The sequence below is a fragment of the Eschrichtius robustus genome, chromosome 8 (assembly GCF_028021215.1).
Source record: "Eschrichtius robustus isolate mEscRob2 chromosome 8, mEscRob2.pri, whole genome shotgun sequence".
NCBI classification, from domain to species: Eukaryota; Metazoa; Chordata; class Mammalia; order Artiodactyla; family Eschrichtiidae; genus Eschrichtius; species Eschrichtius robustus.
Genome location: NC_090831.1, coordinates 33,787,458 through 33,812,426, shown reverse-complemented (window position 1 = coordinate 33,812,426; position 24,969 = coordinate 33,787,458).

The window sequence follows — 24,969 nt, the reverse complement described above, 5'->3', positions numbered from 1 at the left end:
TTTATGGAACGGTATCTGAGCTAATTTGAAACCCGTGTTTTATGCGTCACCCCGCCTAACCTTTCCCGTTAAGCAGCCATAGTGTGTTTTCTAAACGTGTGACTCTGTTCCGTTTTGTAATTCAATTCAAGTGTAGCGGTTTTTACATTCCCTCTATTAGTGATATCTTATGACAAGTGTCTTTTTCTGTGTGACTTATTTCACTTAGAATCGTCGTACCTAAATCCACTCATCATGCTGCTACTAGCCTTATGACGTTGATTTCATGGCTGAGTGATATTCCACTGTACATAAGGACCACAACTTCTTTATCCATTTTTCTCTTTCCTGGGATATTTAAGGTGTAACGAAGTGGAGGTTCTTGTCAAGAGAGCAGCCCTAAACTTTGGGGTGCCTGTGTCTTGCTGATTTTTCGTTTTCCCAATTTATACGCCCATGAGTGGAAGTGCCCTATGCTCTCTAAGCTGAGTTTTTTAGATGTTTCAGGACACACCGTACACTTCTCCAGAGTGGCAGTTGGCAATTTACATCGCGCCCATCAGCGAAGCAAGGCTCCCGTTTCTCCATGGCCTGTCCTGCATTTCTGGTTTTGACACTTTATTCAGCATGGCCCTTTTGACCGATGGGAAGCGAGACTTCTTTGTAGCGCTGATTTGCCTTTCCAGGTTGCTTGGTTGGCCAAAAAGGGCGTATGCGTTTTTTCCTGAATATATTCAGGAAAAAACGCATACGCCCTTTTTGGCCAAGGGCATGATTGTCGAGGTGTGGCCGCTTTTCCTGTGCTTTCAAGGCGATTCGAATCAACCTCCTGACATCTGTTTCCTGCAATTCTGCCTTGCTTTCAAATCTTCTTCGTTGCCTTCCCTCAATATATTTGTGGACGAGAGTTATCATTTATAACTCTGCAGGTTTGTGAATTGCAGTGCCCCTGAGCTCCATTGTTCAACTCGCTTTCTTGGGAGCTGGCCGCCAAAGCGCAGGATTGCTTCAGGCCCTGTTCTGGTCCCGGGCGGCAGGCTGAGCCTGTGGTTAATTCTTCTTCCTGATGGGAAAATAGAGTGACCTGTGCCAGTCCCAACACCTAGAGCTAGTCTCTCATTGGTTCCCCCTCTTCCCGTTCATCCTCAGGACAAATTGCAACCTGTACGGAACAGGAGGTTAAAGGTGCTGAGTCTCCAAGGAGGGAGATTGCTAGTAAAGCGGCTGGAATGGCGAACCCGAGCACAAGGAGATGAGAAATGAGGTGCGTTTTAGAAACCTTTCCCGATCACACGGTGTACCATCTTCTGGGTTTCTCATGCATGTTTTCGATGTAGGAAGATGCCCTTGCACCTGGAGATTTGGGACCCATGGGATGGGTACCACGCAGTATTACTTTAAAGGGTCTGCGTTTGCTAACCCAACCTCACCAAACCTCTCAGCCCCAAGAGTGTCCACCCTTATGTCTCCATCAGCTGTGGGTCTAGATATGGTCAATCCAGGTGGCATCACAGCCCCTGAACGAATTTTGTAAGAATTTCTCTCCCTTTCACTGTCTTTGTTTCACGGGTTTTTAAAAGTAATTGATTTTTATAATGGGGTTTAGCTGCTTTTCACTGCTGTGTTTATGCCGCTTTACACCCACTTGCCTCACTTACAGAGATATATCAGTACATAGGTTTTAAGATTCTTACTAGTCAGATATATTCTTGGGCGGTGAGTAGGGGGTGTTGAGTCCAGTTCCCTGAGCAAGGAGTAGGTCTTGTCTATTACATATTGGGTTTATGGAACGGTATCTGAGCTAATTTGAAACCCGTGTTTTATGCATCACCCCGCCTAACCTTTCCCGTTAAGCAGCCATAGTGTGTTTTCTAAACGTGTGACTCTGTTCCGTTTTGTAATTCAATTCAAGTGTAGCGGTTTTTACATTCCCTCTATTAGTGATATCTTATGACAAGTGTCTTTTTCTGTGTGACTTATTTCACTTAGAATCGTCGTACCTAAATCCACTCATCATGCTGCTACTAGCCTTATGACGTTGATTTCATGGCTGAGTGATATTCCACTGTACATAAGGACCACAACTTCTTTATCCATTTTTCTCTTTCCTGGGATATTTAAGGTGTAACGAAGTGGAGGTTCTTGTCAAGAGAGCAGCCCTAAACTTTGGGGTGCCTGTGTCTTGCTGATTTTTAGTTTTCCCAATTTATACGCCCATGAGTGCAAGTGCCCTATGCTCTCTAAGCTGAGTTTTTTAGATGTTTCAGGACACACCGTACACTTCTCCAGAGTGGCTGTTGGCAATTTACATCGCGCCCATCAGCGAAGCAAGGCTCCCGTTTCTCCAAGGCCTGTCCTGCATTTCTGGTTTTGACACTTTATTCAGCATGGCCCTTTTGACCGATGGGAAGCGAGACTTCTTTGTAGCGCTGATTTGCCTTTCCAGGTTGCTTGGTTGGCCAAAAAGGGCGTATGCGTTTTTTCCTGAATATATTCAGGAAAAAACGCATACGCCCTTTTTGGCCAAGGGCATGATTGTCGAGGTGTGGCCGCTTTTCCTGTGCTTTCAAGGCGATTCGAATCAACCTCCTGAAATCTGTTTCCTGCAATTCTGCCTTGCTTTCAAATCTTCTTCGTTGCCTTCCCTCAATATATTTGTGGACGAGAGTTATCATTTATAACTCTGCAGGTTTGTGAATTGCAGTGCCCCTGAGCTCCATTGTTCAACTCGCTTTCTTGGGAGCTGGCCGCCAAAGCGCAGGATTGCTTCAGGCCCTGTTCTGGTCCCGGGCGGCAGGCTGAGCCTGTGGTTAATTCTTCTTCCTGACGGGAAAATAGAGTGACCTGTGCCAGTCCCAACACCTAGAGCTAGTCTCTCATTCGTTCCCCCTCTTCCCGTTCATCCTCAGGACAAATTGCAACCTGTACGGAACAGGAGGTTAAAGGTGCTGAGTCTCCAAGGAGGGAGATTGCTAGTAAAGCGGCTGGAATGGCGAACCCGAGCACAAGGAGATGAGAAATGAGGTGCGTTTTAGAAACCTTTCCCGATCACACGGTGTACCATCTTCTGGGTTTCTCATGCATGTTTTCGATGTAGGAAGATGCCCTTGCACCTGGAGATTTGGGACCCATGGGATGGGTACCACGCAGTATTACTTTAAAGGGTCTGCGTTTGCTCACCCAACCTCACCAAACCTCTCAGCCCCAAGAGTGTCCACCCTTATGTCTCCATCAGCTGTGGGTCTAGATATGGTCAATCCAGGTGGCATCACAGCCCCTGAACGAATTTTGTAAGAATTTCTCTCCCTTTCACTGTCTTTGTTTCACGGGTTTTTAAAAGTAATTGATTTTTATAATGGGGTTTAGCTGCTTTTCACTGCTGTGTTTATGCCGCTTTACACCCACTTGCCTCACTTACAGAGATATATCAGTACATAGGTTTTAAGATTCTTACTAGTCAGATATATTCTTGGGCGGTGAGTAGGGGGTGTTGAGTCCAGTTCCCTGAGCAAGGAGTAGGTCTTGTCTATTACATATTGGGTTTATGGAACGGTATCTGAGCTAATTTGAAACCCGTGTTTTATGCGTCACCCCGCCTAACCTTTCCCGTTAAGCAGCCATAGTGTGTTTTCTAAACGTGTGACTCTGTTCCGTTTTGTAATTCAGTTCAAGTGTAGCGGTTTTTACATTCCCTCTATTAGTGATATCTTATGACAAGTGTCTTTTTCTGTGTGACTTATTTCACTTAGAATCGTCGTACCTAAATCCACTCATCATGCTGCTACTAGCCTTATGACGTTGATTTCATGGCTGAGTGATATTCCACTGTACATAAGGACCACAACGAGAGCAGCCCTAAACTTTGGGGTGCCTGTGTCTTGCTGATTTTTAGTTTTCCCAATTTATACGCCCATGAGTGGAAGTGCCCTATGCTCTCTAAGCTGAGTTTTTTAGATGTTTCAGGACACACCGTACACTTCTCCAGAGTGGCAGTTGGCAATTTACATCGCGCCCATCAGCGAAGCAAGGCTCCCGTTTCTCCATGGCCTGTCCTGCATTTCTGGTTTTGACACTTTATTCAGCATGGCCCTTTTGACCGATGGGAAGCGAGACTTCTTTGTAGCGCTGATTTGCCTTTCCAGGTTGCTTGGTTGGCCAAAAAGGGCGTATGCGTTTTTTCCTGAATATATTCAGGAAAAAACGCATACGCGCTTTTTGGCCAAGGGCATGATTGTCGAGGTTTGGCCGCTTTTCCTGTGCTTTCAAGGCGATTCGAATCTACCTCCTGAAATCTGTTTCCTGCAATTCTGCCTTGCTTTCAAATCCTCTTCGGTGCCTTCCCTCAATATATTTGTGGACAAGAGTTATCATTTATAACTCTGCAGGTTTGTGAATTGCAGTGCCCCTGAGCTCCATTGTTCAACTCGCTTTCTTGGGAGCTGGCCGCAAAAGCGCAGGATTGCTTCAGGCCCTGTTCTGGTCCCGGGCGGCAGGCTGAGCCTGTGGTTAATTCTTCTTTCTGATGGGAAAATAGAGTGATCTGTGCCAGTCCCAACACCTAGAGCTAGTCTCTCATTGGTTCCCCCTCTTCCCGTTCATCCTCAGGACAAATTGCAACCTGTACGGAACAGGAGGTTAAAGGTGCTGAGTCTCCAAGGAGGGAGATTGCTAGTAAAGCGGCTGGAATGGCGAACCCGAGCACAAGGAGATGAGAAATGAGGTGCGTTTTGGAAACCTTTCCCGATCACACGGTGTACCATCTTCTGGGTTTCTCATGCATGTTTTCGATGTAGGAAGATGCCCTTGCACCTGGAGATTTGGGACCCATGGGATGGGTACCACGCAGTATTACTTTAAAGGGTCTGCGTTTGCTCACCCAACCTCACCAAACCTCTCAGCCCCAAGAGTGTCCACCCTTATGTCTCCATCAGCTGTGGGTCTAGATATGGTCAATCCAGGTGGCATCACAGCCCCTGAACGAATTTTGTAAGAATTTCTCTCCCTTTCACTGTCTTTGTTTCACGGGTTTTTAAAAGTAATTGATTTTTATAATGGGGTTTAGCTGCTTTTCACTGCTGTGTTTATGCCGCTTTACACCCACTTGACTCACTTACAGAGAGATATCAATACATAGGTTTAAGATTCTTACTAGTAAGATATATTCTTGGGTGGTGAGTAGGGGGTGTTGAGTCCAGTTCCCTGAGCAAGGAGTAGGTCTTGTCTATTACATATTGGGTTTATGGAACGGTATCTGAGCTAATTTGAAACCCGTGTTTTATGCATCACCCCGCCTCACCTTTCCCGTTAAGCAGCCATAGTGTGTTTTCTAAACGTGTGACTCTGTTCCGTTTTGTAATTCAATTCAAGTGTAGCTTTTTTTACATTCCCTCTATTAGTGATATCTTATGACAAGTGTCTTTTTCTGTGTGACTTATTTCACTTAGAATCGTCGTACCTAAATCCACTCATCATGCTGCTACTAGCCTTATGACGTTGATTTCATGGCTGAGTGATATTCCACTGTACATAAGGACCACAACTTCTTTATCCATTTTTCTCTTTCCTGGGCTATTTAAGGTGTAACGAAGTGGAGGTTCTTGTCAAGAGAGCAGCCCTAAACTTTGGCGTGCCTGTGTCTTGCTGATTTTTAGTTTTCCCAATTTATACGCCCATGAGTGGAAGTGCCCTATGCTCTCTAAGCTGAGTTTTTTAGATGTTTCAGGACACACCGTACACTTCTCCAGAGTGGCTGTTGGCAATTTACATCGCGCCCATCAGCGAAGCAAGGCTCCCGTTTCTCCATGGCCTGTCCTGCATTTCTGGTTTTGACACTTTATTCATCATGGCCCTTTTGACCGATGGGAAGCGAGACTTCTTTGTAGCGCTGATTTGCCTTTCCAGGTTGCTTGGTTGGCCAAAAAGGGCGTATGCGTTTTTTCCTGAATATATTCAGGAAAAAACGCATACGCCCTTTTTGGCCAAGGGCATGATTGTCGAGGTGTGGCCGTTTTTCCTGTGCTTTCAAGGCGATTCGAATCAACCTCCTGACATCTGTTTCCTGCAATTCTGCCTTGCTTTCAAATCTTCTTCGTTGCCTTCCCTCAATATATTTGTGGACGAGAGTTATCATTTATAACTCTGCAGGTTTGTGAATTGCAGTGCCCCTGAGCTCCATTGTTCAACTCGCTTTCTTGGGAGCTGGCCGCCAAAGCGCAGGATTGCTTCAGGCCCTGTTCTGGTCCCGGGCGGCAGGCTGAGCCTGTGGTTAATTCTTCTTCCTGATGGGAAAATAGAGTGACCTGTGCCAGTCCCAACACCTAGAGCTAGTCTCTCATTGGTTCCCCCTCTTCCCGTTCATCCTCAGGACAAATTGCAACCTGTACGGAACAGGAGGTTAAAGGTGCTGAGTCTCCAAGGAGGGAGATTGCTAGTAAAGCGGCTGGAATGGTGAACCCGAGCACAAGGAGATGAGAAATGAGGTGCGTTTTAGAAACCTTTCCCGATCACACGGTGTACCATCTTCTGGGTTTCTCATGCATGTTTTCGATGTAGGAAGATGCCCTTGCACCTGGATATTTGGGACCCATGGGATGGGTACCACGCAGTATTACTTTAAAGGGTCTGCGTTTGCTCACCCAACCTCACCAAACCTCTCAGCCCCAAGAGTGTCCACCCTTATGTCTCCATCAGCTGTGGGTCTAGATATGGTCAATCCAGGTGGCATCACAGCCCCTGAACGAATTTTGTAAGAATTTCTCTCCCTTTCACTGTCTTTGTTTCACGGGTTTTAAAAGTAATTGATTTTTATAATGGGGTTTAGCTGCTTTTCACTGCTGTGTTTATGCCGCTTTACACCCACTTGCCTCACTTACAGAGATATATCAGTACATAGGTTTTAAGATTCTTACTAGTCAGATATATTCTTGGGCGGCGAGTAGGGGGTGTTGAGTCCAGTTCCCTGAGCAAGGAGTAGGTCTTGTCTATTACATATTGGGTTTATGGAACGGTATCTGAGCTAATTTGAAACCCGTGTTTTATGCGTCACCCCGCCTAACCTTTCCCGTTAAGCAGCCATAGTGTGTTTTCTAAACGTGTGACTCTGTTCCGTTTTGTAATTCAATTCAAGTGTAGCGGTTTTTACATTCCCTCTATTAGTGATATCTTATGACAAGTGTCTTTTTCTGTGTGACTTATTTCACTTAGAATCGTCGTACCTAAATCCACTCATCATGCTGCTACTAGCCTTATGACGTTGATTTCATGGCTGAGTGATATTCCACTGTACATAAGGACCACAACTTCTTTATCCATTTTTCTCTTTCCTGGGATATTTAAGGTGTAACGAAGTGGAGGTTCTTGACAAGAGAGCAGCCCTAAACTTTGGGGTGCCTGTGTCTTGCTGATTTTTAGTTTTCCCAATTTATACGCCCATGAGTGGAAGTGCCCTATGCTCTCTAAGCTGAGTTTTTTAGATGTTTCAGGACACACCGTACACTTCTCCAGAGTGGCAGTTGGCAATTTACATCGCGCCCATCAGCGAAGCAAGGCTCCCGTTTCTCCATGGCCTGTCCTGCATTTCTGGTTTTGACACTTTATTCAGCATGGCCCTTTTGACCGATGGGAAGCGAGACTTCTTTGTAGCGCTGATTTGCCTTTCCAGGTTGCTTGGTTGGCCAAAAAGGGCGTATGCGTTTTTTCCTGAATATATTCAGGAAAAAACGCATACGCCCTTTTTGGCCAAGGGCATGATTGTCGAGGTGTGGCCGCTTTTCCTGTGCTTTCAAGGCGATTCGAATCAACCTCCTGACATCTGTTTCCTGCAATTCTGCCTTGCTTTCAAATCTTCTTCGTTGCCTTCCCTCAATATATTTGTGGACGAGAGTTATCATTTATAACTCTGCAGGTTTGTGAATTGCAGTGCCCCTGAGCTCCATTGTTCAACTCGCTTTCTTGGGAGCTGGCCGCCAAAGCGCAGGATTGCTTCAGGCCCTGTTCTGGTCCCGGGCGGCAGGCTGAGCCTGTGGTTAATTTTTCTTCCTGATGGGAAAATAGAGTGACCTGTGCCAGTCCCAACACCTAGAGCTAGTCTCACATTGGTTCCCCCTCTTCCCGTTCATCCTCAGGACAAATTGAAACCTGTTCGGAACAGGAGGTTAAAGGTGCTGAGTCTCCAAGGAGGGAGATTGCTAGTAAAGCGGCTGGAATGGCGAACCCGAGCACAAGGAGATGAGAAATGAGGTGCGTTTTAGAAACCTTTCCCGATCACACGGTGTACCATCTTCTGGGTTTCTCATGCATGTTTTCGATGTAGGAAGATGCCCTTGCACCTGGAGATTTGGGACCCATGGGATGGGTACCACGCAGTATTACTTTAAAGGGTCTGCGTTTGCTCACCCAACCTCACCAAACCTCTCAGCCCCAAGAGTGTCCACCCTTATGTCTCCATCAGCTGTGGGTCTAGATATGGTCAATCCAGGTGGCATCACAGCCCCTGAACGAATTTTGTAAGAATTTCTCTCCCTTTCACTGTCTTTGTTTCACGGGTTTTTAAAAGTAATTGATTTTTATAATGGGTTTTAGCTGCTTTTCACTGCTGTGTTTATGCCGCTTTACACCCACTTGCCTCACTTACAGAGATATATCAGTACATAGGTTTTAAGATTCTTACTAGTCAGATATATTCTTGGGCGGCGAGTAGGGGGTGTTGAGTCCAGTTCCCTGAGCAAGGAGTAGGTCTTGTCTATTACATATTGGGTTTATGGAACGGTATCTGAGCTAATTTGAAACCCGTGTTTTATGCGTCACCCCGCCTAACCTTTCCCGTTAAGCAGCCATAGTGTGTTTTCTAAACGTGTGACTCTGTTCCGTTTTGTAATTCAATTCAAGTGTAGCGGTTTTTACATTCCCTCTATTAGTGATATCTTATGACAAGTGTCTTTTTCTGTGTGACTTATTTCACTTAGAATCGTCGTACCTAAATCCACTCATCATGCTGCTACTAGCCTTATGACGTTGATTTCATGGCTGAGTGATATTCCACTGTACATAAGGACCACAACTTCTTTATCCATTTTTCTCTTTCCTGGGATATTTAAGGTGTAACGAAGTGGAGGTTCTTGTCAAGAGAGCAGCCCTAAACTTTGGGGTGCCTGTGTCTTGCTGATTTTTAGTTTTCCCAATTTATACGCCCATGAGTGGAAGTGCCCTATGCTCTCTAAGCTGAGTTTTTTAGATGTTTCAGGACACACCGTACACTTCTCCAGAGTGGCAGTTGGCAATTTACATCGCGCCCATCAGCGAAGCAAGGCTCCCGTTTCTCCATGGCCTGTCCTGCATTTCTGGTTTTGACACTTTATTCAGCATGGCCCTTTTGACCGATGGGAAGCGAGACTTCTTTGTAGCGCTGATTTGCCTTTCCAGGTTGCTTGGTTGGCCAAAAAGGGCGTATGCGTTTTTTCCTGAATATATTCAGGAAAAAACGCATACGCCCTTTTTGGCCAAGGGCATGATTGTCGAGGTGTGGCCGCTTTTCCTGTGCTTTCAAGGCGATTCGAATCAACCTCCTGACATCTGTTTCCTGCAATTCTGCCTTGCTTTCAAATCTTCTTCGTTGCCTTCCCTCAATATATTTGTGGACGAGAGTTATCATTTATAACTCTGCAGGTTTGTGAATTGCAGTGCCCCTGAGCTCCATTGTTCAACTCGCTTTCTTGGGAGCTGGCCGCCAAAGCGCAGGATTGCTTCAGGCCCTGTTCTGGTCCCGGGCGGCAGGCTGAGCCTGTGGTTAATTCTTCTTCCTGATGGGAAAATAGAGTGACCTGTGCCAGTCCCAACACCTAGAGCTAGTCTCTCATTGGTTCCCCCTCTTTCCGTTCATCCTCAGGACAAATTGCAACCTGTACGGAACAGGAGGTTAAAGGTGCTGAGTCTCCAAGGAGGGAGATTGCTAGTAAAGCGGCTGGAATGGCGAACCCGAGCACAAGGAGATGAGAAATGAGGTGCGTTTTAGAAACCTTTCCCGATCACACGGTGTACCATCTTCTGGGTTTCTCATGCATGTTTTCGATGTAGGAAGATGCCCTTGCACCTGGAGATTTGGGACCCATGGGATGGGTACCACGCAGTATTACTTTAAAGGGTCTGCGTTTGCTCACCCAACCTCACCAAACCTCTCAGCCCCAAGAGTGTCCACCCTTATGTCTCCATCAGCTGTGGGTCTAGATATGGTCAATCCAGGTGGCATCACAGCCCCTGAACGAATTTTGTAAGAATTTCTCTCCCTTTCACTGTCTTTGTTTCACGGGTTTTTAAAAGTAATTGATTTTTATAATGGGGTTTAGCTGCTTTTCACTGCTGTGTTTATGCCGCTTTACACCCACTTGCCTCACTTACAGAGATATATCAGTACATAGGTTTTAAGATTCTTACTAGTCAGATATATTCTTGGGCGGTGAGTAGGGGGTGTTGAGTCCAGTTCCCTGAGCAAGGAGTAGGTCTTGTCTATTACATATTGGGTTTATGGAACGGTATCTGAGCTAATTTGAAACCCGTGTTTTATGCATCACCCCGCCTCACCTTTCCCGTTAAGCAGCCATAGTGTGTTTTCTAAACGTGTGACTCTGTTCCGTTTTGTAATTCAGTTCAAGTGTAGCTTTTTTTACATTCCCTCTATTAGTGATATCTTATGACAAGTGTCTTTTTCTGTGTGACTTATTTCACTTAGAATCGTCGTACCTAAATCCACTCATCATGCTGCTACTAGCCTTATGACGTTGATTTCATGGCTGAGTGATATTCCACTGTACATAAGGACCACAACTTCTTTATCCATTTTTCTCTTTCCTGGGATATTTAAGGTGTAACGAAGTGGAGGTTCTTGTCAAGAGAGCAGCCCTAAACTTTGGGGTGCCTGTGTCTTGCTGATTTTTAGTTTTCCCAATTTATACGCCCATGAGTGGAAGTGCCCTATGCTCTCTAAGCTGAGTTTTTTAGATGTTTCAGGACACACCGTACACTTCTCCAGAGTGGCAGTTGGCAATTTACATCGCTCCCATCAGCGAAGCAAGGCTCCCGTTTCTCCATGGCCTGTCCTGCATTTCTGGTTTTGACACTTTATTCAGCATGGCCCTTTTGACCGATGGGAAGCGAGACTTCTTTGTAGCGCTGATTTGCCTTTCCAGGTTGCTTGGTTGGCCAAAAAGGGCGTATGCGTTTTTTCCTGAATATATTCAGGAAAAAACGCATACGCCCTTTTTGGCCAAGGGCATGATTGTCGAGGTGTGGCCGCTTTTCCTGTGCTTTCAAGGCGATTCGAATCAACCTCCTGACATCTGTTTCCTGCAATTCTGCCTTGCTTTCAAATCTTCTTCGTTGCCTTCCCTCAATATATTTGTGGACGAGAGTTATCATTTATAACTCTGCAGGTTTGTGAATTGCAGTGCCCCTGAGCTCCATTGTTCAACTCGCTTTCTTGGGAGCTGGCCGCCAAAGCGCAGGATTGCTTCAGGCCCTGTTCTGGTCCCGGGCGGCAGGCTGAGCCTGTGGTTAATTCTTCTTCCTGATGGGAAAATAGAGTGACCTGTGCCAGTCCCAACACCTAGAGCTAGTCTCTCATTGGTTCCCCCTCTTCCCGTTCATCCTCAGGACAAATTGCAACCTGTACGGAACAGGAGGTTAAAGGTGCTGAGTCTCCAAGGAGGGAGATTGCTAGTAAAGCGGCTGGAATGGCGAACCCGAGCACAAGGAGATGAGAAATGAGGTGCGTTTTAGAAACCTTTCCCGATCACACGGTGTACCATCTTCTGGGTTTCTCATGCATGTTTTCGATGTAGGAAGATGCCCTTGCACCTGGATATTTGGGACCCATGGGATGGGTACCACGCAGTATTACTTTAAAGGGTCTGCGTTTGCTCACCCAACCTCACCAAACCTCTCAGCCCCAAGAGTGTCCACCCTTATGTCTCCATCAGCTGTGGGTCTAGATATGGTCAATCCAGGTGGCATCACAGCCCCTGAACGAATTTTGTAAGAATTTCTCTCCCTTTCACTGTCTTTGTTTCACGGGTTTTTAAAAGTAATTGATTTTTATAATGGGGTTTAGCTGCTTTTCACTGCTGTGTTTATGCCGCTTTACACCCACTTGCCTCACTTACAGAGATATATCAGTACATAGGTTTTAAGATTCTTACTAGTCAGATATATTCTTGGGCGGCGAGTAGGGGGTGTTGAGTCCAGTTCCCTGAGCAAGGAGTAGGTCTTGTCTATTACATATTGGGTTTATGGAACGGTATCTGAGCTAATTTGAAACCCGTGTTTTATGCGTCACCCCGCCTAACCTTTCCCGTTAAGCAGCCATAGTGTGTTTTCTAAACGTGTGACTCTGTTCCGTTTTGTAATTCAATTCAAGTGTAGCGGTTTTTACATTCCCTCTATTAGTGATATCTTATGACAAGTGTCTTTTTCTGTGTGACTTATTTCACTTAGAATCGTCGTACCTAAATCCACTCATCATGCTGCTACTAGCCTTATGACGTTGATTTCATGGCTGAGTGATATTCCACTGTACATAAGGACCACAACTTCTTTATCCATTTTTCTCTTTCCTGGGATATTTAAGGTGTAACGAAGTGGAGGTTCTTGTCAAGAGAGCAGCCCTAAACTTTGGGGTGCCTGTGTCTTGCTGATTTTTAGTTTTCCCAATTTATACGCCCATGAGTGGAAGTGCCCTATGCTCTCTAAGCTGAGTTTTTTAGATGTTTCAGGACACACCGTACACTTCTCCAGAGTGGCAGTTGGCAATTTACATCGCGCCCATCAGCGAAGCAAGGCTCCCGTTTCTCCATGGCCTGTCCTGCATTTCTGGTTTTGACACTTTATTCAGCATGGCCCTTTTGACCGATGGGAAGCGAGACTTCTTTGTAGCGCTGATTTGCCTTTCCAGGTTGCTTGGTTGGCCAAAAAGGGCGTATGCGTTTTTTCCTGAATATATTCAGGAAAAAACGCATACGCCCTTTTTGGCCAAGGGCATGATTGTCGAGGTGTGGCCGCTTTTCCTGTGCTTTCAAGGCGATTCAAATCAACCTCCTGACATCTGTTTCCTGCAATTCTGCCTTGCTTTCAAATCTTCTTCGTTGCCTTCCCTCAATATATTTGTGGACGAGAGTTATCATTTATAACTCTGCAGGTTTGTGAATTGCAGTGCCCCTGAGCTCCATTGTTCAACTCGCTTTCTTGGGAGCTGGCCGCCAAAGCGCAGGATTGCTTCAGGCCCTGTTCTGGTCCCGGGCGGCAGGCTGAGCCTGTGGTTAATTTTTCTTCCTGATGGGAAAATAGAGTGACCTGTGCCAGTCCCAACACCTAGAGCTAGTCTCACATTGGTTCCCCCTCTTCCCGTTCATCCTCAGGACAAATTGAAACCTGTTCGGAACAGGAGGTTAAAGGTGCTGAGTCTCCAAGGAGGGAGATTGCTAGTAAATCGGCTGGAATGGCGAACCCGAGCACAAGGAGATGAGAAATGAGGTGCGTTTTAGAAACCTTTCCCGATCACACGGTGTACCATCTTCTGGGTTTCTCATGCATGTTTTCGATGTAGGAAGATGCGCTTGCACCTGGAGATTTGGGACCCATGGGATGGGTACCACGCAGTATTACTTTAAAGGGTCTGCGTTTGCTCACCCAACCTCACCAAACCTCTCAGCCCCAAGAGTGTCCACCCTTATGTCTCCATCAGCTGTGGGTCTAGATATGGTCAATCCAGGTGGCATCACAGCCCCTGAACGAATTTTGTAAGAATTTCTCTCCCTTTCACTGTCTTTGTTTCACGGGTTTTTAAAAGTAATTGATTTTTATAATGGGTTTTAGCTGCTTTTCACTGCTGTGTTTATGCCGCTTTACACCCACTTGCCTCACTTACAGAGATATATCAGTACATAGGTTTTAAGATTCTTACTAGTCAGATATATTCTTGGGCGGCGAGTAGGGGGTGTTGAGTCCAGTTCCCTGAGCAAGGAGTAGGTCTTGTCTATTACATATTGGGTTTATGGAACGGTATCTGAGCTAATTTGAAACCCGTGTTTTATGCGTCACCCCGCCTAACCTTTCCCGTTAAGCAGCCATAGTGTGTTTTCTAAACGTGTGACTCTGTTCCGTTTTGTAATTCAATTCAAGTGTAGCGGTTTTTACATTCCCTCTATTAGTGATATCTTATGACAAGTGTCTTTTTCTGTGTGACTTATTTCACTTAGAATCGTCGTACCTAAATCCACTCATCATGCTGCTACTAGCCTTATGACGTTGATTTCATGGCTGAGTGATATTCCACTGTACATAAGGACCACAACTTCTTTATCCATTTTTCTCTTTCCTGGGATATTTAAGGTGTAACGAAGTGGAGGTTCTTGTCAAGAGAGCAGCCCTAAACTTTGGGGTGCCTGTGTCTTGCTGATTTTTAGTTTTCCCAATTTATACGCCCATGAGTGGAAGTGCCCTATGCTCTCTAAGCTGAGTTTTTTAGATGTTTCAGGACACACCGTACACTTCTCCAGAGTGGCACTTGGCAATTTACATCGCGCCCATCAGCGAAGCAAGGCTCCCGTTTCTCCATGGCCTGTCCTGCATTTCTGGTTTTGACACTTTATTCAGCATGGCCCTTTTGACCGATGGGAAGCGAGACTTCTTTGTAGCGCTGATTTGCCTTTCCAGGTTGCTTGGTTGGCCAAAAAGGGCGTATGCGTTTTTTCCTGAATATATTCAGGAAAAAACGCATACGCCCTTTTTGGCCAAGGGCATGATTGTCGAGGTGTGGCCGCTTTTCCTGTGCTTTCAAGGCGATTCGAATCAACCTCCTGACATCTGTTTCCTGCAATTCTGCCTTGCTTTCAAATCTTCTTCGTTGCCTTCCCTCAATATATTTGTGGACGAGAGTTATCATTTATAACTCTGCAGGTTTGTGAATTGCAGTGCCCCTGAGCTCCATTGTTCAACTCGCTTTCTTGGGAGCTGGCCGCCAAAGCGCAGGATTGCTTCAGGCCCTGTTCTGGTCCCGGGCGGCAGGCTGAGCCTGTGGTTAATTCTTCTTCCTGACGGGAAAATAGAGTGACCAGTGCCAGTCCAAACACCTAGAGCTAGTCTCTCATTGTTTCCCCCCATCCCGTTCATCTTCAGGACAAATTGCAACCTGTACGGAACAGGAGGTTAAAGGTGCTGAGTCTCCAAGGAGGGAGATTGCTAGTAAAGCGGCTGGAATGGCGAACCCGAGCACAAGGAGATGAGAAATGAGGTGCGTTTTAGAAACCTTTCCCGATCACACGGGGTACCGTCTTCTTGGTTTCTCATGCATGTTTTCGATGTAGGAAGATGCCCTTGAACCTGGAGATTTGGGACCCATGGGATGGGTACCACACAGTATTACTTTAAAGGGTCTGCGATTGCTCACCCAACCTCACCAAACCTCTCAGCCCCAAGAGGGTCCACCCTTATGTCTCCATCAGCTGTGGGTCTAGATATGGTCAATCCAGGTGGCATCACAGCCCATGAACGAATTTTGTAGGAATTTCTCTCTCTTTCACTGTCTTTGTTTCACGGGTTTTTAAAAGCAATTGTGTTTTATAATGGGGTTTAGCTGCTTTTCACTGCTGTGTTTATGCCGCTTTACACCCACTTGACTCACTTACAGAGAGATATCAATACATAGGTTTTAAGATTCTTACTAGTCAGATATATTCTTGGGTGGTGAGTAGGGTGTGTTGAGTCCAGTTCCCTGAGCAAGGAGTAGGTCTTGTCTATTACATATTGTGTTTATGGAACGGTATCTGAGCTGATTTGAAACCCGTGATTTATGCATCACCCCACCTCACCTTTCCCGATGAGCAGCCATAGTGTGTTTTCTAAACGTGTGACTCTGTTCCGTTTTGTAATTCAGTTCAAGTGTAGCGGTTTTTACATTCCCTCTATAAGTGATATCTTATGACAAGTGTCTTTATCTGTGTGACTTATTTCACTTAGAATCGTCGTACCTAAATCCACTCATCATGCTGCTACTAGCCTTATGACGTTGATTTCATGGCTGAGTGATATTCCACTGTACATAAGGACCACAACTTCTTTATCCATTTTTCTCTTTCCTGGGATATTTAAGGTGTAACGAAGTGGAGGTTCTTGTCAAGAGAGCAGCCCTAAACTTTGGGGTGCCTGTGTCTTGCTGATTTTTAGTTTTCCCAATTTATACGCCCATGAGTGCAAGTGCCCTATGCTCTCTAAGCTGAGTTTTTTAGATGTTTCAGGACACACCGTACACTTCTCCAGAGTGGCTGTTGGCAATTTACATCGCGCCCATCAGCGAAGCAAGGCTCCCGTTTCTCCATGGCCTGTCCTGCATTTCTGGTTTTGACACTTTATTCAGCATGGCCCTTTTGACCGATGGGAAGCGAGACTTCTTTGTAGCGCTGATTTGCCTTTCCAGGTTGCTTGGTTGGCCAGAAAGGGCGTATGCGTTTTTTCCTGAATATATTCAGGAAAAAACGCATACGCCCTTTTTGGCCAAGGGCATGATTGTCGAGGTGTGGCCGCTTTTCCTGTGCTTTCAAGGCGATTCGAATCAACCTCCTGACATCTGTTTCCTGCAATTCTGCCTTGCTTTCAAATCTTCTTCGTTGCCTTCCCTCTATATATTTGTGGACGATAGTTATCATTTATAACTCTGCAGGTTTGTGAATTGCAGTGCCCCTGAGCTCCATTGTTCAACTCGCTTTCTTGGGAGCTGGCCGCCAAAGCACAGGATTGCTTCAGGCCCTGTTCTGGTCCCGGGCGGCAGGCTGAGCCTGTGGTTAATTCTTCTTCCTGATGGGAAAATAGAGTGACCTGTGCCAGTCCCAACACCTAGAGCTAGTCTCTCATTGGTTCCCCCTCTTCCCGTTCATCCTCAGGACAAATTGCAACCTGTACGGAACAGGAGGTTAAAGGTGCTGAGTCTCCAAGGAGGGAGATTGCTAGTAAAGCGGCTGGAATGTCGAACCCGAGCACAAGGAGATGAGAAATGAGGTGCGTTTTAGAAACCTTTCCCGATCACACGGTGTACCATCTTCTGGGTTTCTCATGCATGTTTTCGATGTAGGAAGATGCCCTTGCACCTGGAGATTTGGGACCCATGGGATGGGTACCACGCAGTATTACTTTTAAGGGTCTGCGTTTGCTCACCCAACCTCACCAAACCTCTCAGCCCCAAGAGTGTCCACCCTTATGTCTCCATCAGCTGTGGGTCTAGATATGGTCAATCCAGGTGGCATCACAGCCCCTGAACGAATTTTGTAAGAATTTCTCTCCCTTTCACTGTCTTTGTTTCACGGGTTTTTAAAAGTAATTGATTTTTATAATGGGATTTATCTGCTTTTCACTGCTGTGTTTATGCCGCTTTACACCCACTTGCCTCACTTACAGAGATATATCAGTACATAGGTTTTAAGATTCTTACTAGTCAGATATATTATTGGGCGGTGAGTAGGGGGTGTTGAGTCCAGTTCCCTGAGCAAGGAGTAGGTCTTGTCTATTACATATTGGGTTTATGGAACGGTATCTGAGCTAATTTGAAACCCGTCTTTTATGCATCACCCCGCCTCACCTTTCCCGTTAAGCAGCCATAGTGTGTTTTCTAAACGTGTGACTCTGTTCCGTTTTGTAATTCAATTCAAGTGTGGCGGTTTTTACATTCCCTCTATTAGTGATATCTTATGACAAGTGTCTTTTTCTGTGTGACTTATTTCACTTAGAATCGTCGTACCTAAATCCACTCATCATGCTGCTACTAGCCTTATGACGTTGATTTCATGGCTGAGTGAAATTCCACTGTACATAAGGACCACAACTTCTTTATCCATTTTTCTCTTTCCTGGGATATTTAAGGTGTAACGAAGTGGAGGTTCTTGTCAAGAGAGCAGCCCTAAACTTTGGGGTGCCTGTGTCTTGCTGATTTTTAGTTTTCCCAATTTATACGCCCATGAGTGCAAGTGCCCTATGCTCTCTAAGCTGAGTTTTTTAGATGTTTCAGGACACACCGTACACTTCTCCAGAGTGGCTGTTGGCAATTTACATCGCGCCCATCAGCGAAGCAAGGCTCCCGTTTCTCCATGGCCTGTCCTGCATTTCTGGTTTTGACACTTTATTCAGCATGGCCCTTTTGACCGATGGGAAGCGAGACTTCTTTGTAGCGCTGATTTGCCTTTCCAGGTTGCTTGGTTGGCCAAAAAGGGCGTATGCGTTTTTTCCTGAATATATTCAGGAAAAAACGCATACGCCCTTTTTGGCCAAGGGCATGATTGTCGAGGTGTGGCCGCTTTTCATGTGCTTTCAAGTCGATTCGAATCAACCTCCTGAAATCTGTTTCCTGCAATTCTGCCTTGCTTTCAAATCTTCTTCGTTGCCTTCCCTCTATATATTTGTGGACGAGAGTTATCATTTATAACTCTGCAGGTTTGTGAATTACAGTGCCCCTGAGCTCCATTGTTCAACTCGCTTTCTTGGGAGCTGGCCGCAAAAGCGCAGGATTGCTTCAGGCCCTATTTTTTTTCTGGGCGGCAGGCTGAGCCTGTGGTTAATTCTTCTTCCTGATGGGAAAATAGAGTGACCTGTGCCAGTCCCAACACCTAGAGCTAGTCTCTCATTGGTTCCCCCTCTTCCCGTTCATCCTCAGGACAAATCGCAACCTGTACGGAACAGGAGGTTAAAGGTGCTGAGTCTCCAAGGAGGGAGATTGCTAGTAAAGCGGCTGGAATGGCGAACCCGAGCACAAGGAGGTGAGAAATGAGGTGCGTTATAGAAACCTTTCCCCATGACACGGTGTACCATCTTCTGGGTTTCTCATGCATGTTTTCGATGTAGGAAGATGCCCTTGAACCTGGAGATTTGGGACCCATGGGATGGGTACCACGCAGTACTACTTTAAAGGGTCTGCGTTTGCTCACCCAACCTCACCAAACCTCTCAGCCCCAAGAGTGTCCACCCTTATGTCTCCGTCAGCTGTGGGTCTAGATATGGTCAATCCAGGTGGCATCACAGCCCCTGAACGAATTTTGTAAGAATTTCTCTCTCTTTCACTGTCTTTATTTCACGGGTTTTTAAAAGTAATTGATTTTTATAATGGGGTTTAGCTGCTTTTCACTGCTGTGTTTATGCCGCTTTACACCCACTTGACTCACTTACAGAGAGATATCAATACATAGGTTTAAGATTCTTACTAGTCAGATATATTCTTGGGCGGTGAGTAGGGGGTGTTGAGTCCAGTTCCCTGAGCAAGGAGTAGGTCTTGTCTATTACATATTGGGTTTATGGAACGGTATCTGAGCTAATTTGAAACCCGTGTTTTATGCATCCCCCCGCCTCACCTTTCCCGTTGAGCAGCCATAGTGTGTTTTCTAAACGTGTGACTCTGTTCCGTTTTGTAATTCAGTTCAAGTGTAGCGGTTTTTACATTCCCTCTATTAGTGATATCTTATGAGAAGTGTCTCTTTCTGTGTGACTTTTTTCACTTAGAATCGTCGTACCTAAATCCACTCATCATACTGCTACTAGCCTTATGACGTTGATTTCATGGCTGAGTGATATTCCATTGTATATAAGGATCACAACTTCTTTATCCATTTTTCTCTTTCCTGGGATATTTAAGGTGTAACGAAGTGGAGGTTCTTGTCAAGAGAACAGCCCTAAACTTTGGGGTGCCTTTGTCCTGCTGATTTTTTATTTTTCCCAATTTATACGCCCATGAGTGGAAGTGCCCTATGCTCTCTAAGCTGAGTTTTTTAGATGTTTCAGGACACACCGTACACTTCTCCAGAGTGGCTGTTGGCAATTTACATCCCGCCCATCAGTGTAGCAAGGCTCCCGTTTCTCCATGGCCTGTCCTGCATTTCTGGTTTTGACACTTTATTCAGCATGGCCCTTTTGACCGATGGGAAGCGAGACTTCTTTGTAGCGCTGATTTGCCTTTCCAGGTTGCTTGGTTGGCCAAAAAGGGCGTATGCGTTTTTTCCTGAATATATTCAGGAAAAAACGCATACGCCCTTTTTGGCCAAGGGCATGATTGTCGAGGTTTGGCCGCTTTTCCTGTGCTTTCAAGGCGATTCGAATCTACCTCCTGAAATCCGTTTCCTGCAATTCTGCCTTGCTTTCAAATCCTCTTCGTTGCCTTCCCTCAATATATTTGTGGACAAGAATTATCATTTATAACTCTGCAGGTTTGTGAATTGCAGTGCCCCTGAGCTCCATTGTTCAACTCGCTTACTTGGGAGCTGGCCGCAAATGCACAGGATTGCTTCAGGCCCTATTCTGGTCCCGGGCGTCAGGCTGAGCCTGTGGTTAATTCTTCTTCCTGATGGGAAAATAGAGTGACCTGTGCCAGTCCCAACACCTAGAGCTAGTCTCTCATTGGTTCCCCCTCTTCCCGTTCATCCTCAGGACAAATCGCAACCTGTACGGAACAGGAGGTTAAAGGTGCTTAGTCTCCAAGGAGGGAGATTGCTAGTAAAGTGGCTGTAATGGCGAACCCGAGCACAAGGAGGTGAGAAATGAGGTGCGTTTTAGAAACCTTTCCCGATGACACGGTGTACCATCTTCTGGGTTTCTCATGCATGTTTTCGATGTAGGAAGATGCCCTTGAACCTGGGGATTTGGGACCCATGGGATGGGTACCACGCAGTACTACTTTAAAGGGTCTGCGTTTGCTCACCCAACCTCACCAAACCTCTCAGCCCCAAGAGTGTCCACCCTTATGTCTCCGTCAGCTGTGGGTCTAGATATGGTCAATCCAGGTGGCATCACAGCCCCTGAACGAATTGTGTAAGAATTTCTCTCTCTTTCCCTGTCTTTGTTTCACGGGTTTTTAAAAGTAATTGATTTTTATAATGGGGTTTAGCTGCTTTTCACTGCTGTGTTTATGCCGCTTTACACCCACTTGACTCACTTACAGAGAGATATCAATACATAGGTTTAAGATTCTTACTAGTCAGATATATTCTTGGGTGGTGAGTAGGGGGTGTTGAGTCCAGTTCCCTGAGCAAGGAGTAGGTCTTGTCTATTACGTATTGGGTTTATGGAACGGTAACTGAGCTAATTTGAAACCCGTGTTTTATGCATCCCCCCGCCTCACCTTTCCCGTTGAGCAGCCATAGTGTGTTTTCTAAACGTGTGACTCTGTTCCGTTTTGTAATTCAGTTCAAGTGTAGCGGTTTTTACATTCCCTCTATTAGTGATATCTTATGACAAGTGTCTTTTTCTGTGTGACTTTTTTCACTTAGAATCGTCGTACCTAAATCCTCTCATCATACTGCTACTAGCCTTATGACGTTGATTTCATGGCTGAGTGATATTCCATTGTATATAAGGATCAAAATTCTTTATCCATTTTTCTCTTTCCTGGGATATTTAAGGTGTAACGAAGTGGAGGTTCTTGTCAAGAGAGCAGCCCTAAACTTTGGGGTGCCTTTGTCCTGCTGATTTTTTATTTTTCCCAATTTATACGCCCATGAGTGGAAGTGCCCTATGCTCTCTAAGCTGAGTTTTTTAGATGTTTCAGGACACACCGTACACTTCTCCAGAGTGGCTGTTGGCAATTTACATCCCGCCCATCAGCGTAGCAAGGCTCCCGTTTCTCCATGGCCTGTCCTGCATTTCTGGTTTTGACACTTTATTCAGCATGGCCCTTTTGACCGATGGGAAGCGAGACTTCTTTGTAGCGCTGATTTGCCTTTCCAGGTTGCTTGGTTGGCCAAAAAGGGCGTATGCGTTTTTTCCTGAATATATTCAGGAAAAAACGCATACGCCCTTTTTGGCCAAGGGCATGATTGTCGAGGTTTGGCCGCTTTTCCTGTGCTTTCAAGGCGATTCGAATCTACCTCATGAAATCCGTTTCCTGCAATTCTGCCTTGCTTTCAAATCCTCTTCGGTGCCTTCCCTCAATATATTTGTGGAGAAGAATTATCATTTATAACTCTGCAGGTTTGTGAATTGCAGTGCCCCTGAGCTCCATTGTTCAACTCGCTTACTTGTGAGCTGGCCGCAAATGCACAGGATTGCTTCAGGCCCTATTCTGGTCCCGGGCTGCAGGCTGAGCCTGTGGTTAATTCTTCTTCCTGATGGGAAAATAGAGTGACCTGTGCCAGTCCCAACACCTAGAGCTAGTCTCTCATTGGTTCCCCCTCTTCCCGTTCATCCTCAGGACAAATCGCAACCTGTACGGAACAGGAGGTTAAAGGTGCTTAGTCTCCAAGGAGGGAGATTGCTAGTAAAGCAGCTGGAATGGCGAACCCGAGCACAAGGAGGTGAGAAATGAGGTGCGTTTTAGAAACCTTTCCCGATGACACGGTGTACCATCTTCTGGGTTTCTCATGCATGTTTTCGATGTAGGAAGATGCCCTTGAACCTGGAGATTTGGGACCCATGGGATGGGTACCACGCAGTACTACTTTAAAGGGTCTGCGTTTGCTCACCCAACCTCACCAAACCTCTCAGCCCCAAGAGTGTCCACCCTTATGTCTCCGTCAGCTGTGGGTCTAGATATGGTCAATCCAGGTGGCATCACAGCCCCTGAACGAATTTTGTAAGAATTTCTCTCTCTTTCACTGTCTTTGTTTCACGGGTTTTTAAAAGTAATTGATTTTTATAATGGGGTTTAGCTGCTTTTCACTGCTGTGTTTATGCCGCTTTACACCCACTTGACTCACTTACAGAGAGATATCAATACATAGGTTTAAGATTCCTACTAGTCAGATATATTCTTGGGTGGTGAGTAGGGGGTGTTGAGTCCAGTTCCCTGAGCAAGGAGTAGGTCTTGTCTATTACATATTGGGTTTATGGAACGGTAACTGAGCTAATTTGAAACCCGTGTTTTATGCATCCCCCCGCCTCACCTTTCCCGTTGAGCAGCCATAGTGTGTTTTCTAAACGTGTGACTCTGTTCCGTTTTGTAATTCAGTTCAAGTGTAGCGGTTTTTACATTCCCTCTATTAGTGATATCTTATGACAAGTGTCTTTTTCTGTGTGACTTTTTTCACTTAGAATCGTCGTACCTAAATCCACTCATCATGTTGCTACTAGCCTTATGACCTTGATTTCATGGCTGAGTGATATTCCATTGTACATAAGGACCACAACTTCTTTATCCTTTTTTCTCTTTCCTGGGATATTTAAGGTGTAACGAAGTGGAGGTTCTTGTCAAGCGTGCAGCCCTAAACTTTGGGGTGCCTGTGTCCTGCTGATTTTTAGTTTTCCCAATTTATACGCCCATGAGTGCAAGTGCCCTATGCTCTCTAAGCTGAGTTTTTTAGATGTTTCAGGACACACCGTACACTTCTCCAGAGTGGCTGTTGGCAATTTACATCGCGCCCATCAGCGAAGCAAGGCTCCCGTTTCTCCATGGCCTGTCCTGCATTTCTGGTTTTGACACTTTATTCAGCATGGCCCTTTTGACCGATGGGAAGCGAGACTTCTTTGTAGCGCTGATTTGCCTTTCCAGGTTGCTTGGTTGGCCAAAAAGGGCGTATGCGTTTTTTCCTGAATATATTCAGGAAAAAACGCATACGCCCTTTTTGGCCAAGGGCATGATTGTCGAGGTGTGGCCGCTTTTCATGTGCTTTCAAGTCGATTCGAATCAACCTCCTGAAATCTGTTTCCTGCAATTCTGCCTTGCTTTCAAATCTTCTTCGTTGCCTTCCCTCTATATATTTGTGGACGAGAGTTATCATTTATAACTCTGCAGGTTTGTGAATTACAGTGCCCCTGAGCTCCATTGTTCAACTCGCTTTCTTGGGAGCTGGCCGCAAAAGCGCAGGATTGCTTCAGGCCCTATTTTTTTTCTGGGCGGCAGGCTGAGCCTGTGGTTAATTCTTCTTCCTGATGGGAAAATAGAGTGACCTGTGCCAGTCCCAACACCTAGAGCTAGTCTCTCATTGGTTCCCCCTCTTCCCGTTCATCCTCAGGACAAATCGCAACCTGTACGGAACAGGAGGTTAAAGGTGCTGAGTCTCCAAGGAGGGATATTGCTAGTAAAGCGGCTGGAATGGCGAACCCGAGCACAAGGAGGTGAGAAATGAGGTGCGTTTTAGAAACCTTTCCCCATGACACGGTGTACCATCTTCTGGGTTTCTCATGCATGTTTTCGATGTAGGAAGATGCCCTTGAACCTGGAGATTTGGGACCCATGGGATGGGTACCACGCAGTACTACTTTAAAGGGTCTGCGTTTGCTCACCCAACCTCACCAAACCTCTCAGCCCCAAGAGTGTCCACCCTTATGTCTCCGTCAGCTGTGGGTCTAGATATGGTCAATCCAGGTGGCATCACAGCCCCTGAACGAATTTTGTAAGAATTTCTCTCTCTTTCACTGTCTTTATTTCACGGGTTTTTAAAAGTAATTGATTTTTATAATGGGGTTTAGCTGCTTTTCACTGCTGTGTTTATGCCGCTTTACACCCACTTGACTCACTTACAGAGAGATATCAATACATAGGTTTAAGATTCTTACTAGTCAGATATATTCTTGGGCGGTGAGTAGGGGGTGTTGAGTCCAGTTCCCTGAGCAAGGAGTAGGTCTTGTCTATTACATATTGGGTTTATGGAACGGTATCTGAGCTAATTTGAAACCCGTGTTTTATGCATCCCCCCGCCTCACCTTTCCCGTTGAGCAGCCATAGTGTGTTTTCTAAACGTGTGACTCTGTTCCGTTTTGTAATTCAGTTCAAGTGTAGCGGTTTTTACATTCCCTCTATTAGTGATATCTTATGAGAAGTGTCTCTTTCTGTGTGACTTTTTTCACTTAGAATCGTCGTAGCTAAATCCACTCATCATACTGCTACTAGCCTTATGACGTTGATTTCATGGCTGAGTGATATTCCATTGTATATAAGGATCACAACTTCTTTATCCATTTTTCTCTTTCCTGGGATATTTAAGGTGTAACGAAGTGGAGGTTCTTGTCAAGAGAACAGCCCTAAACTTTGGGGTGCCTTTG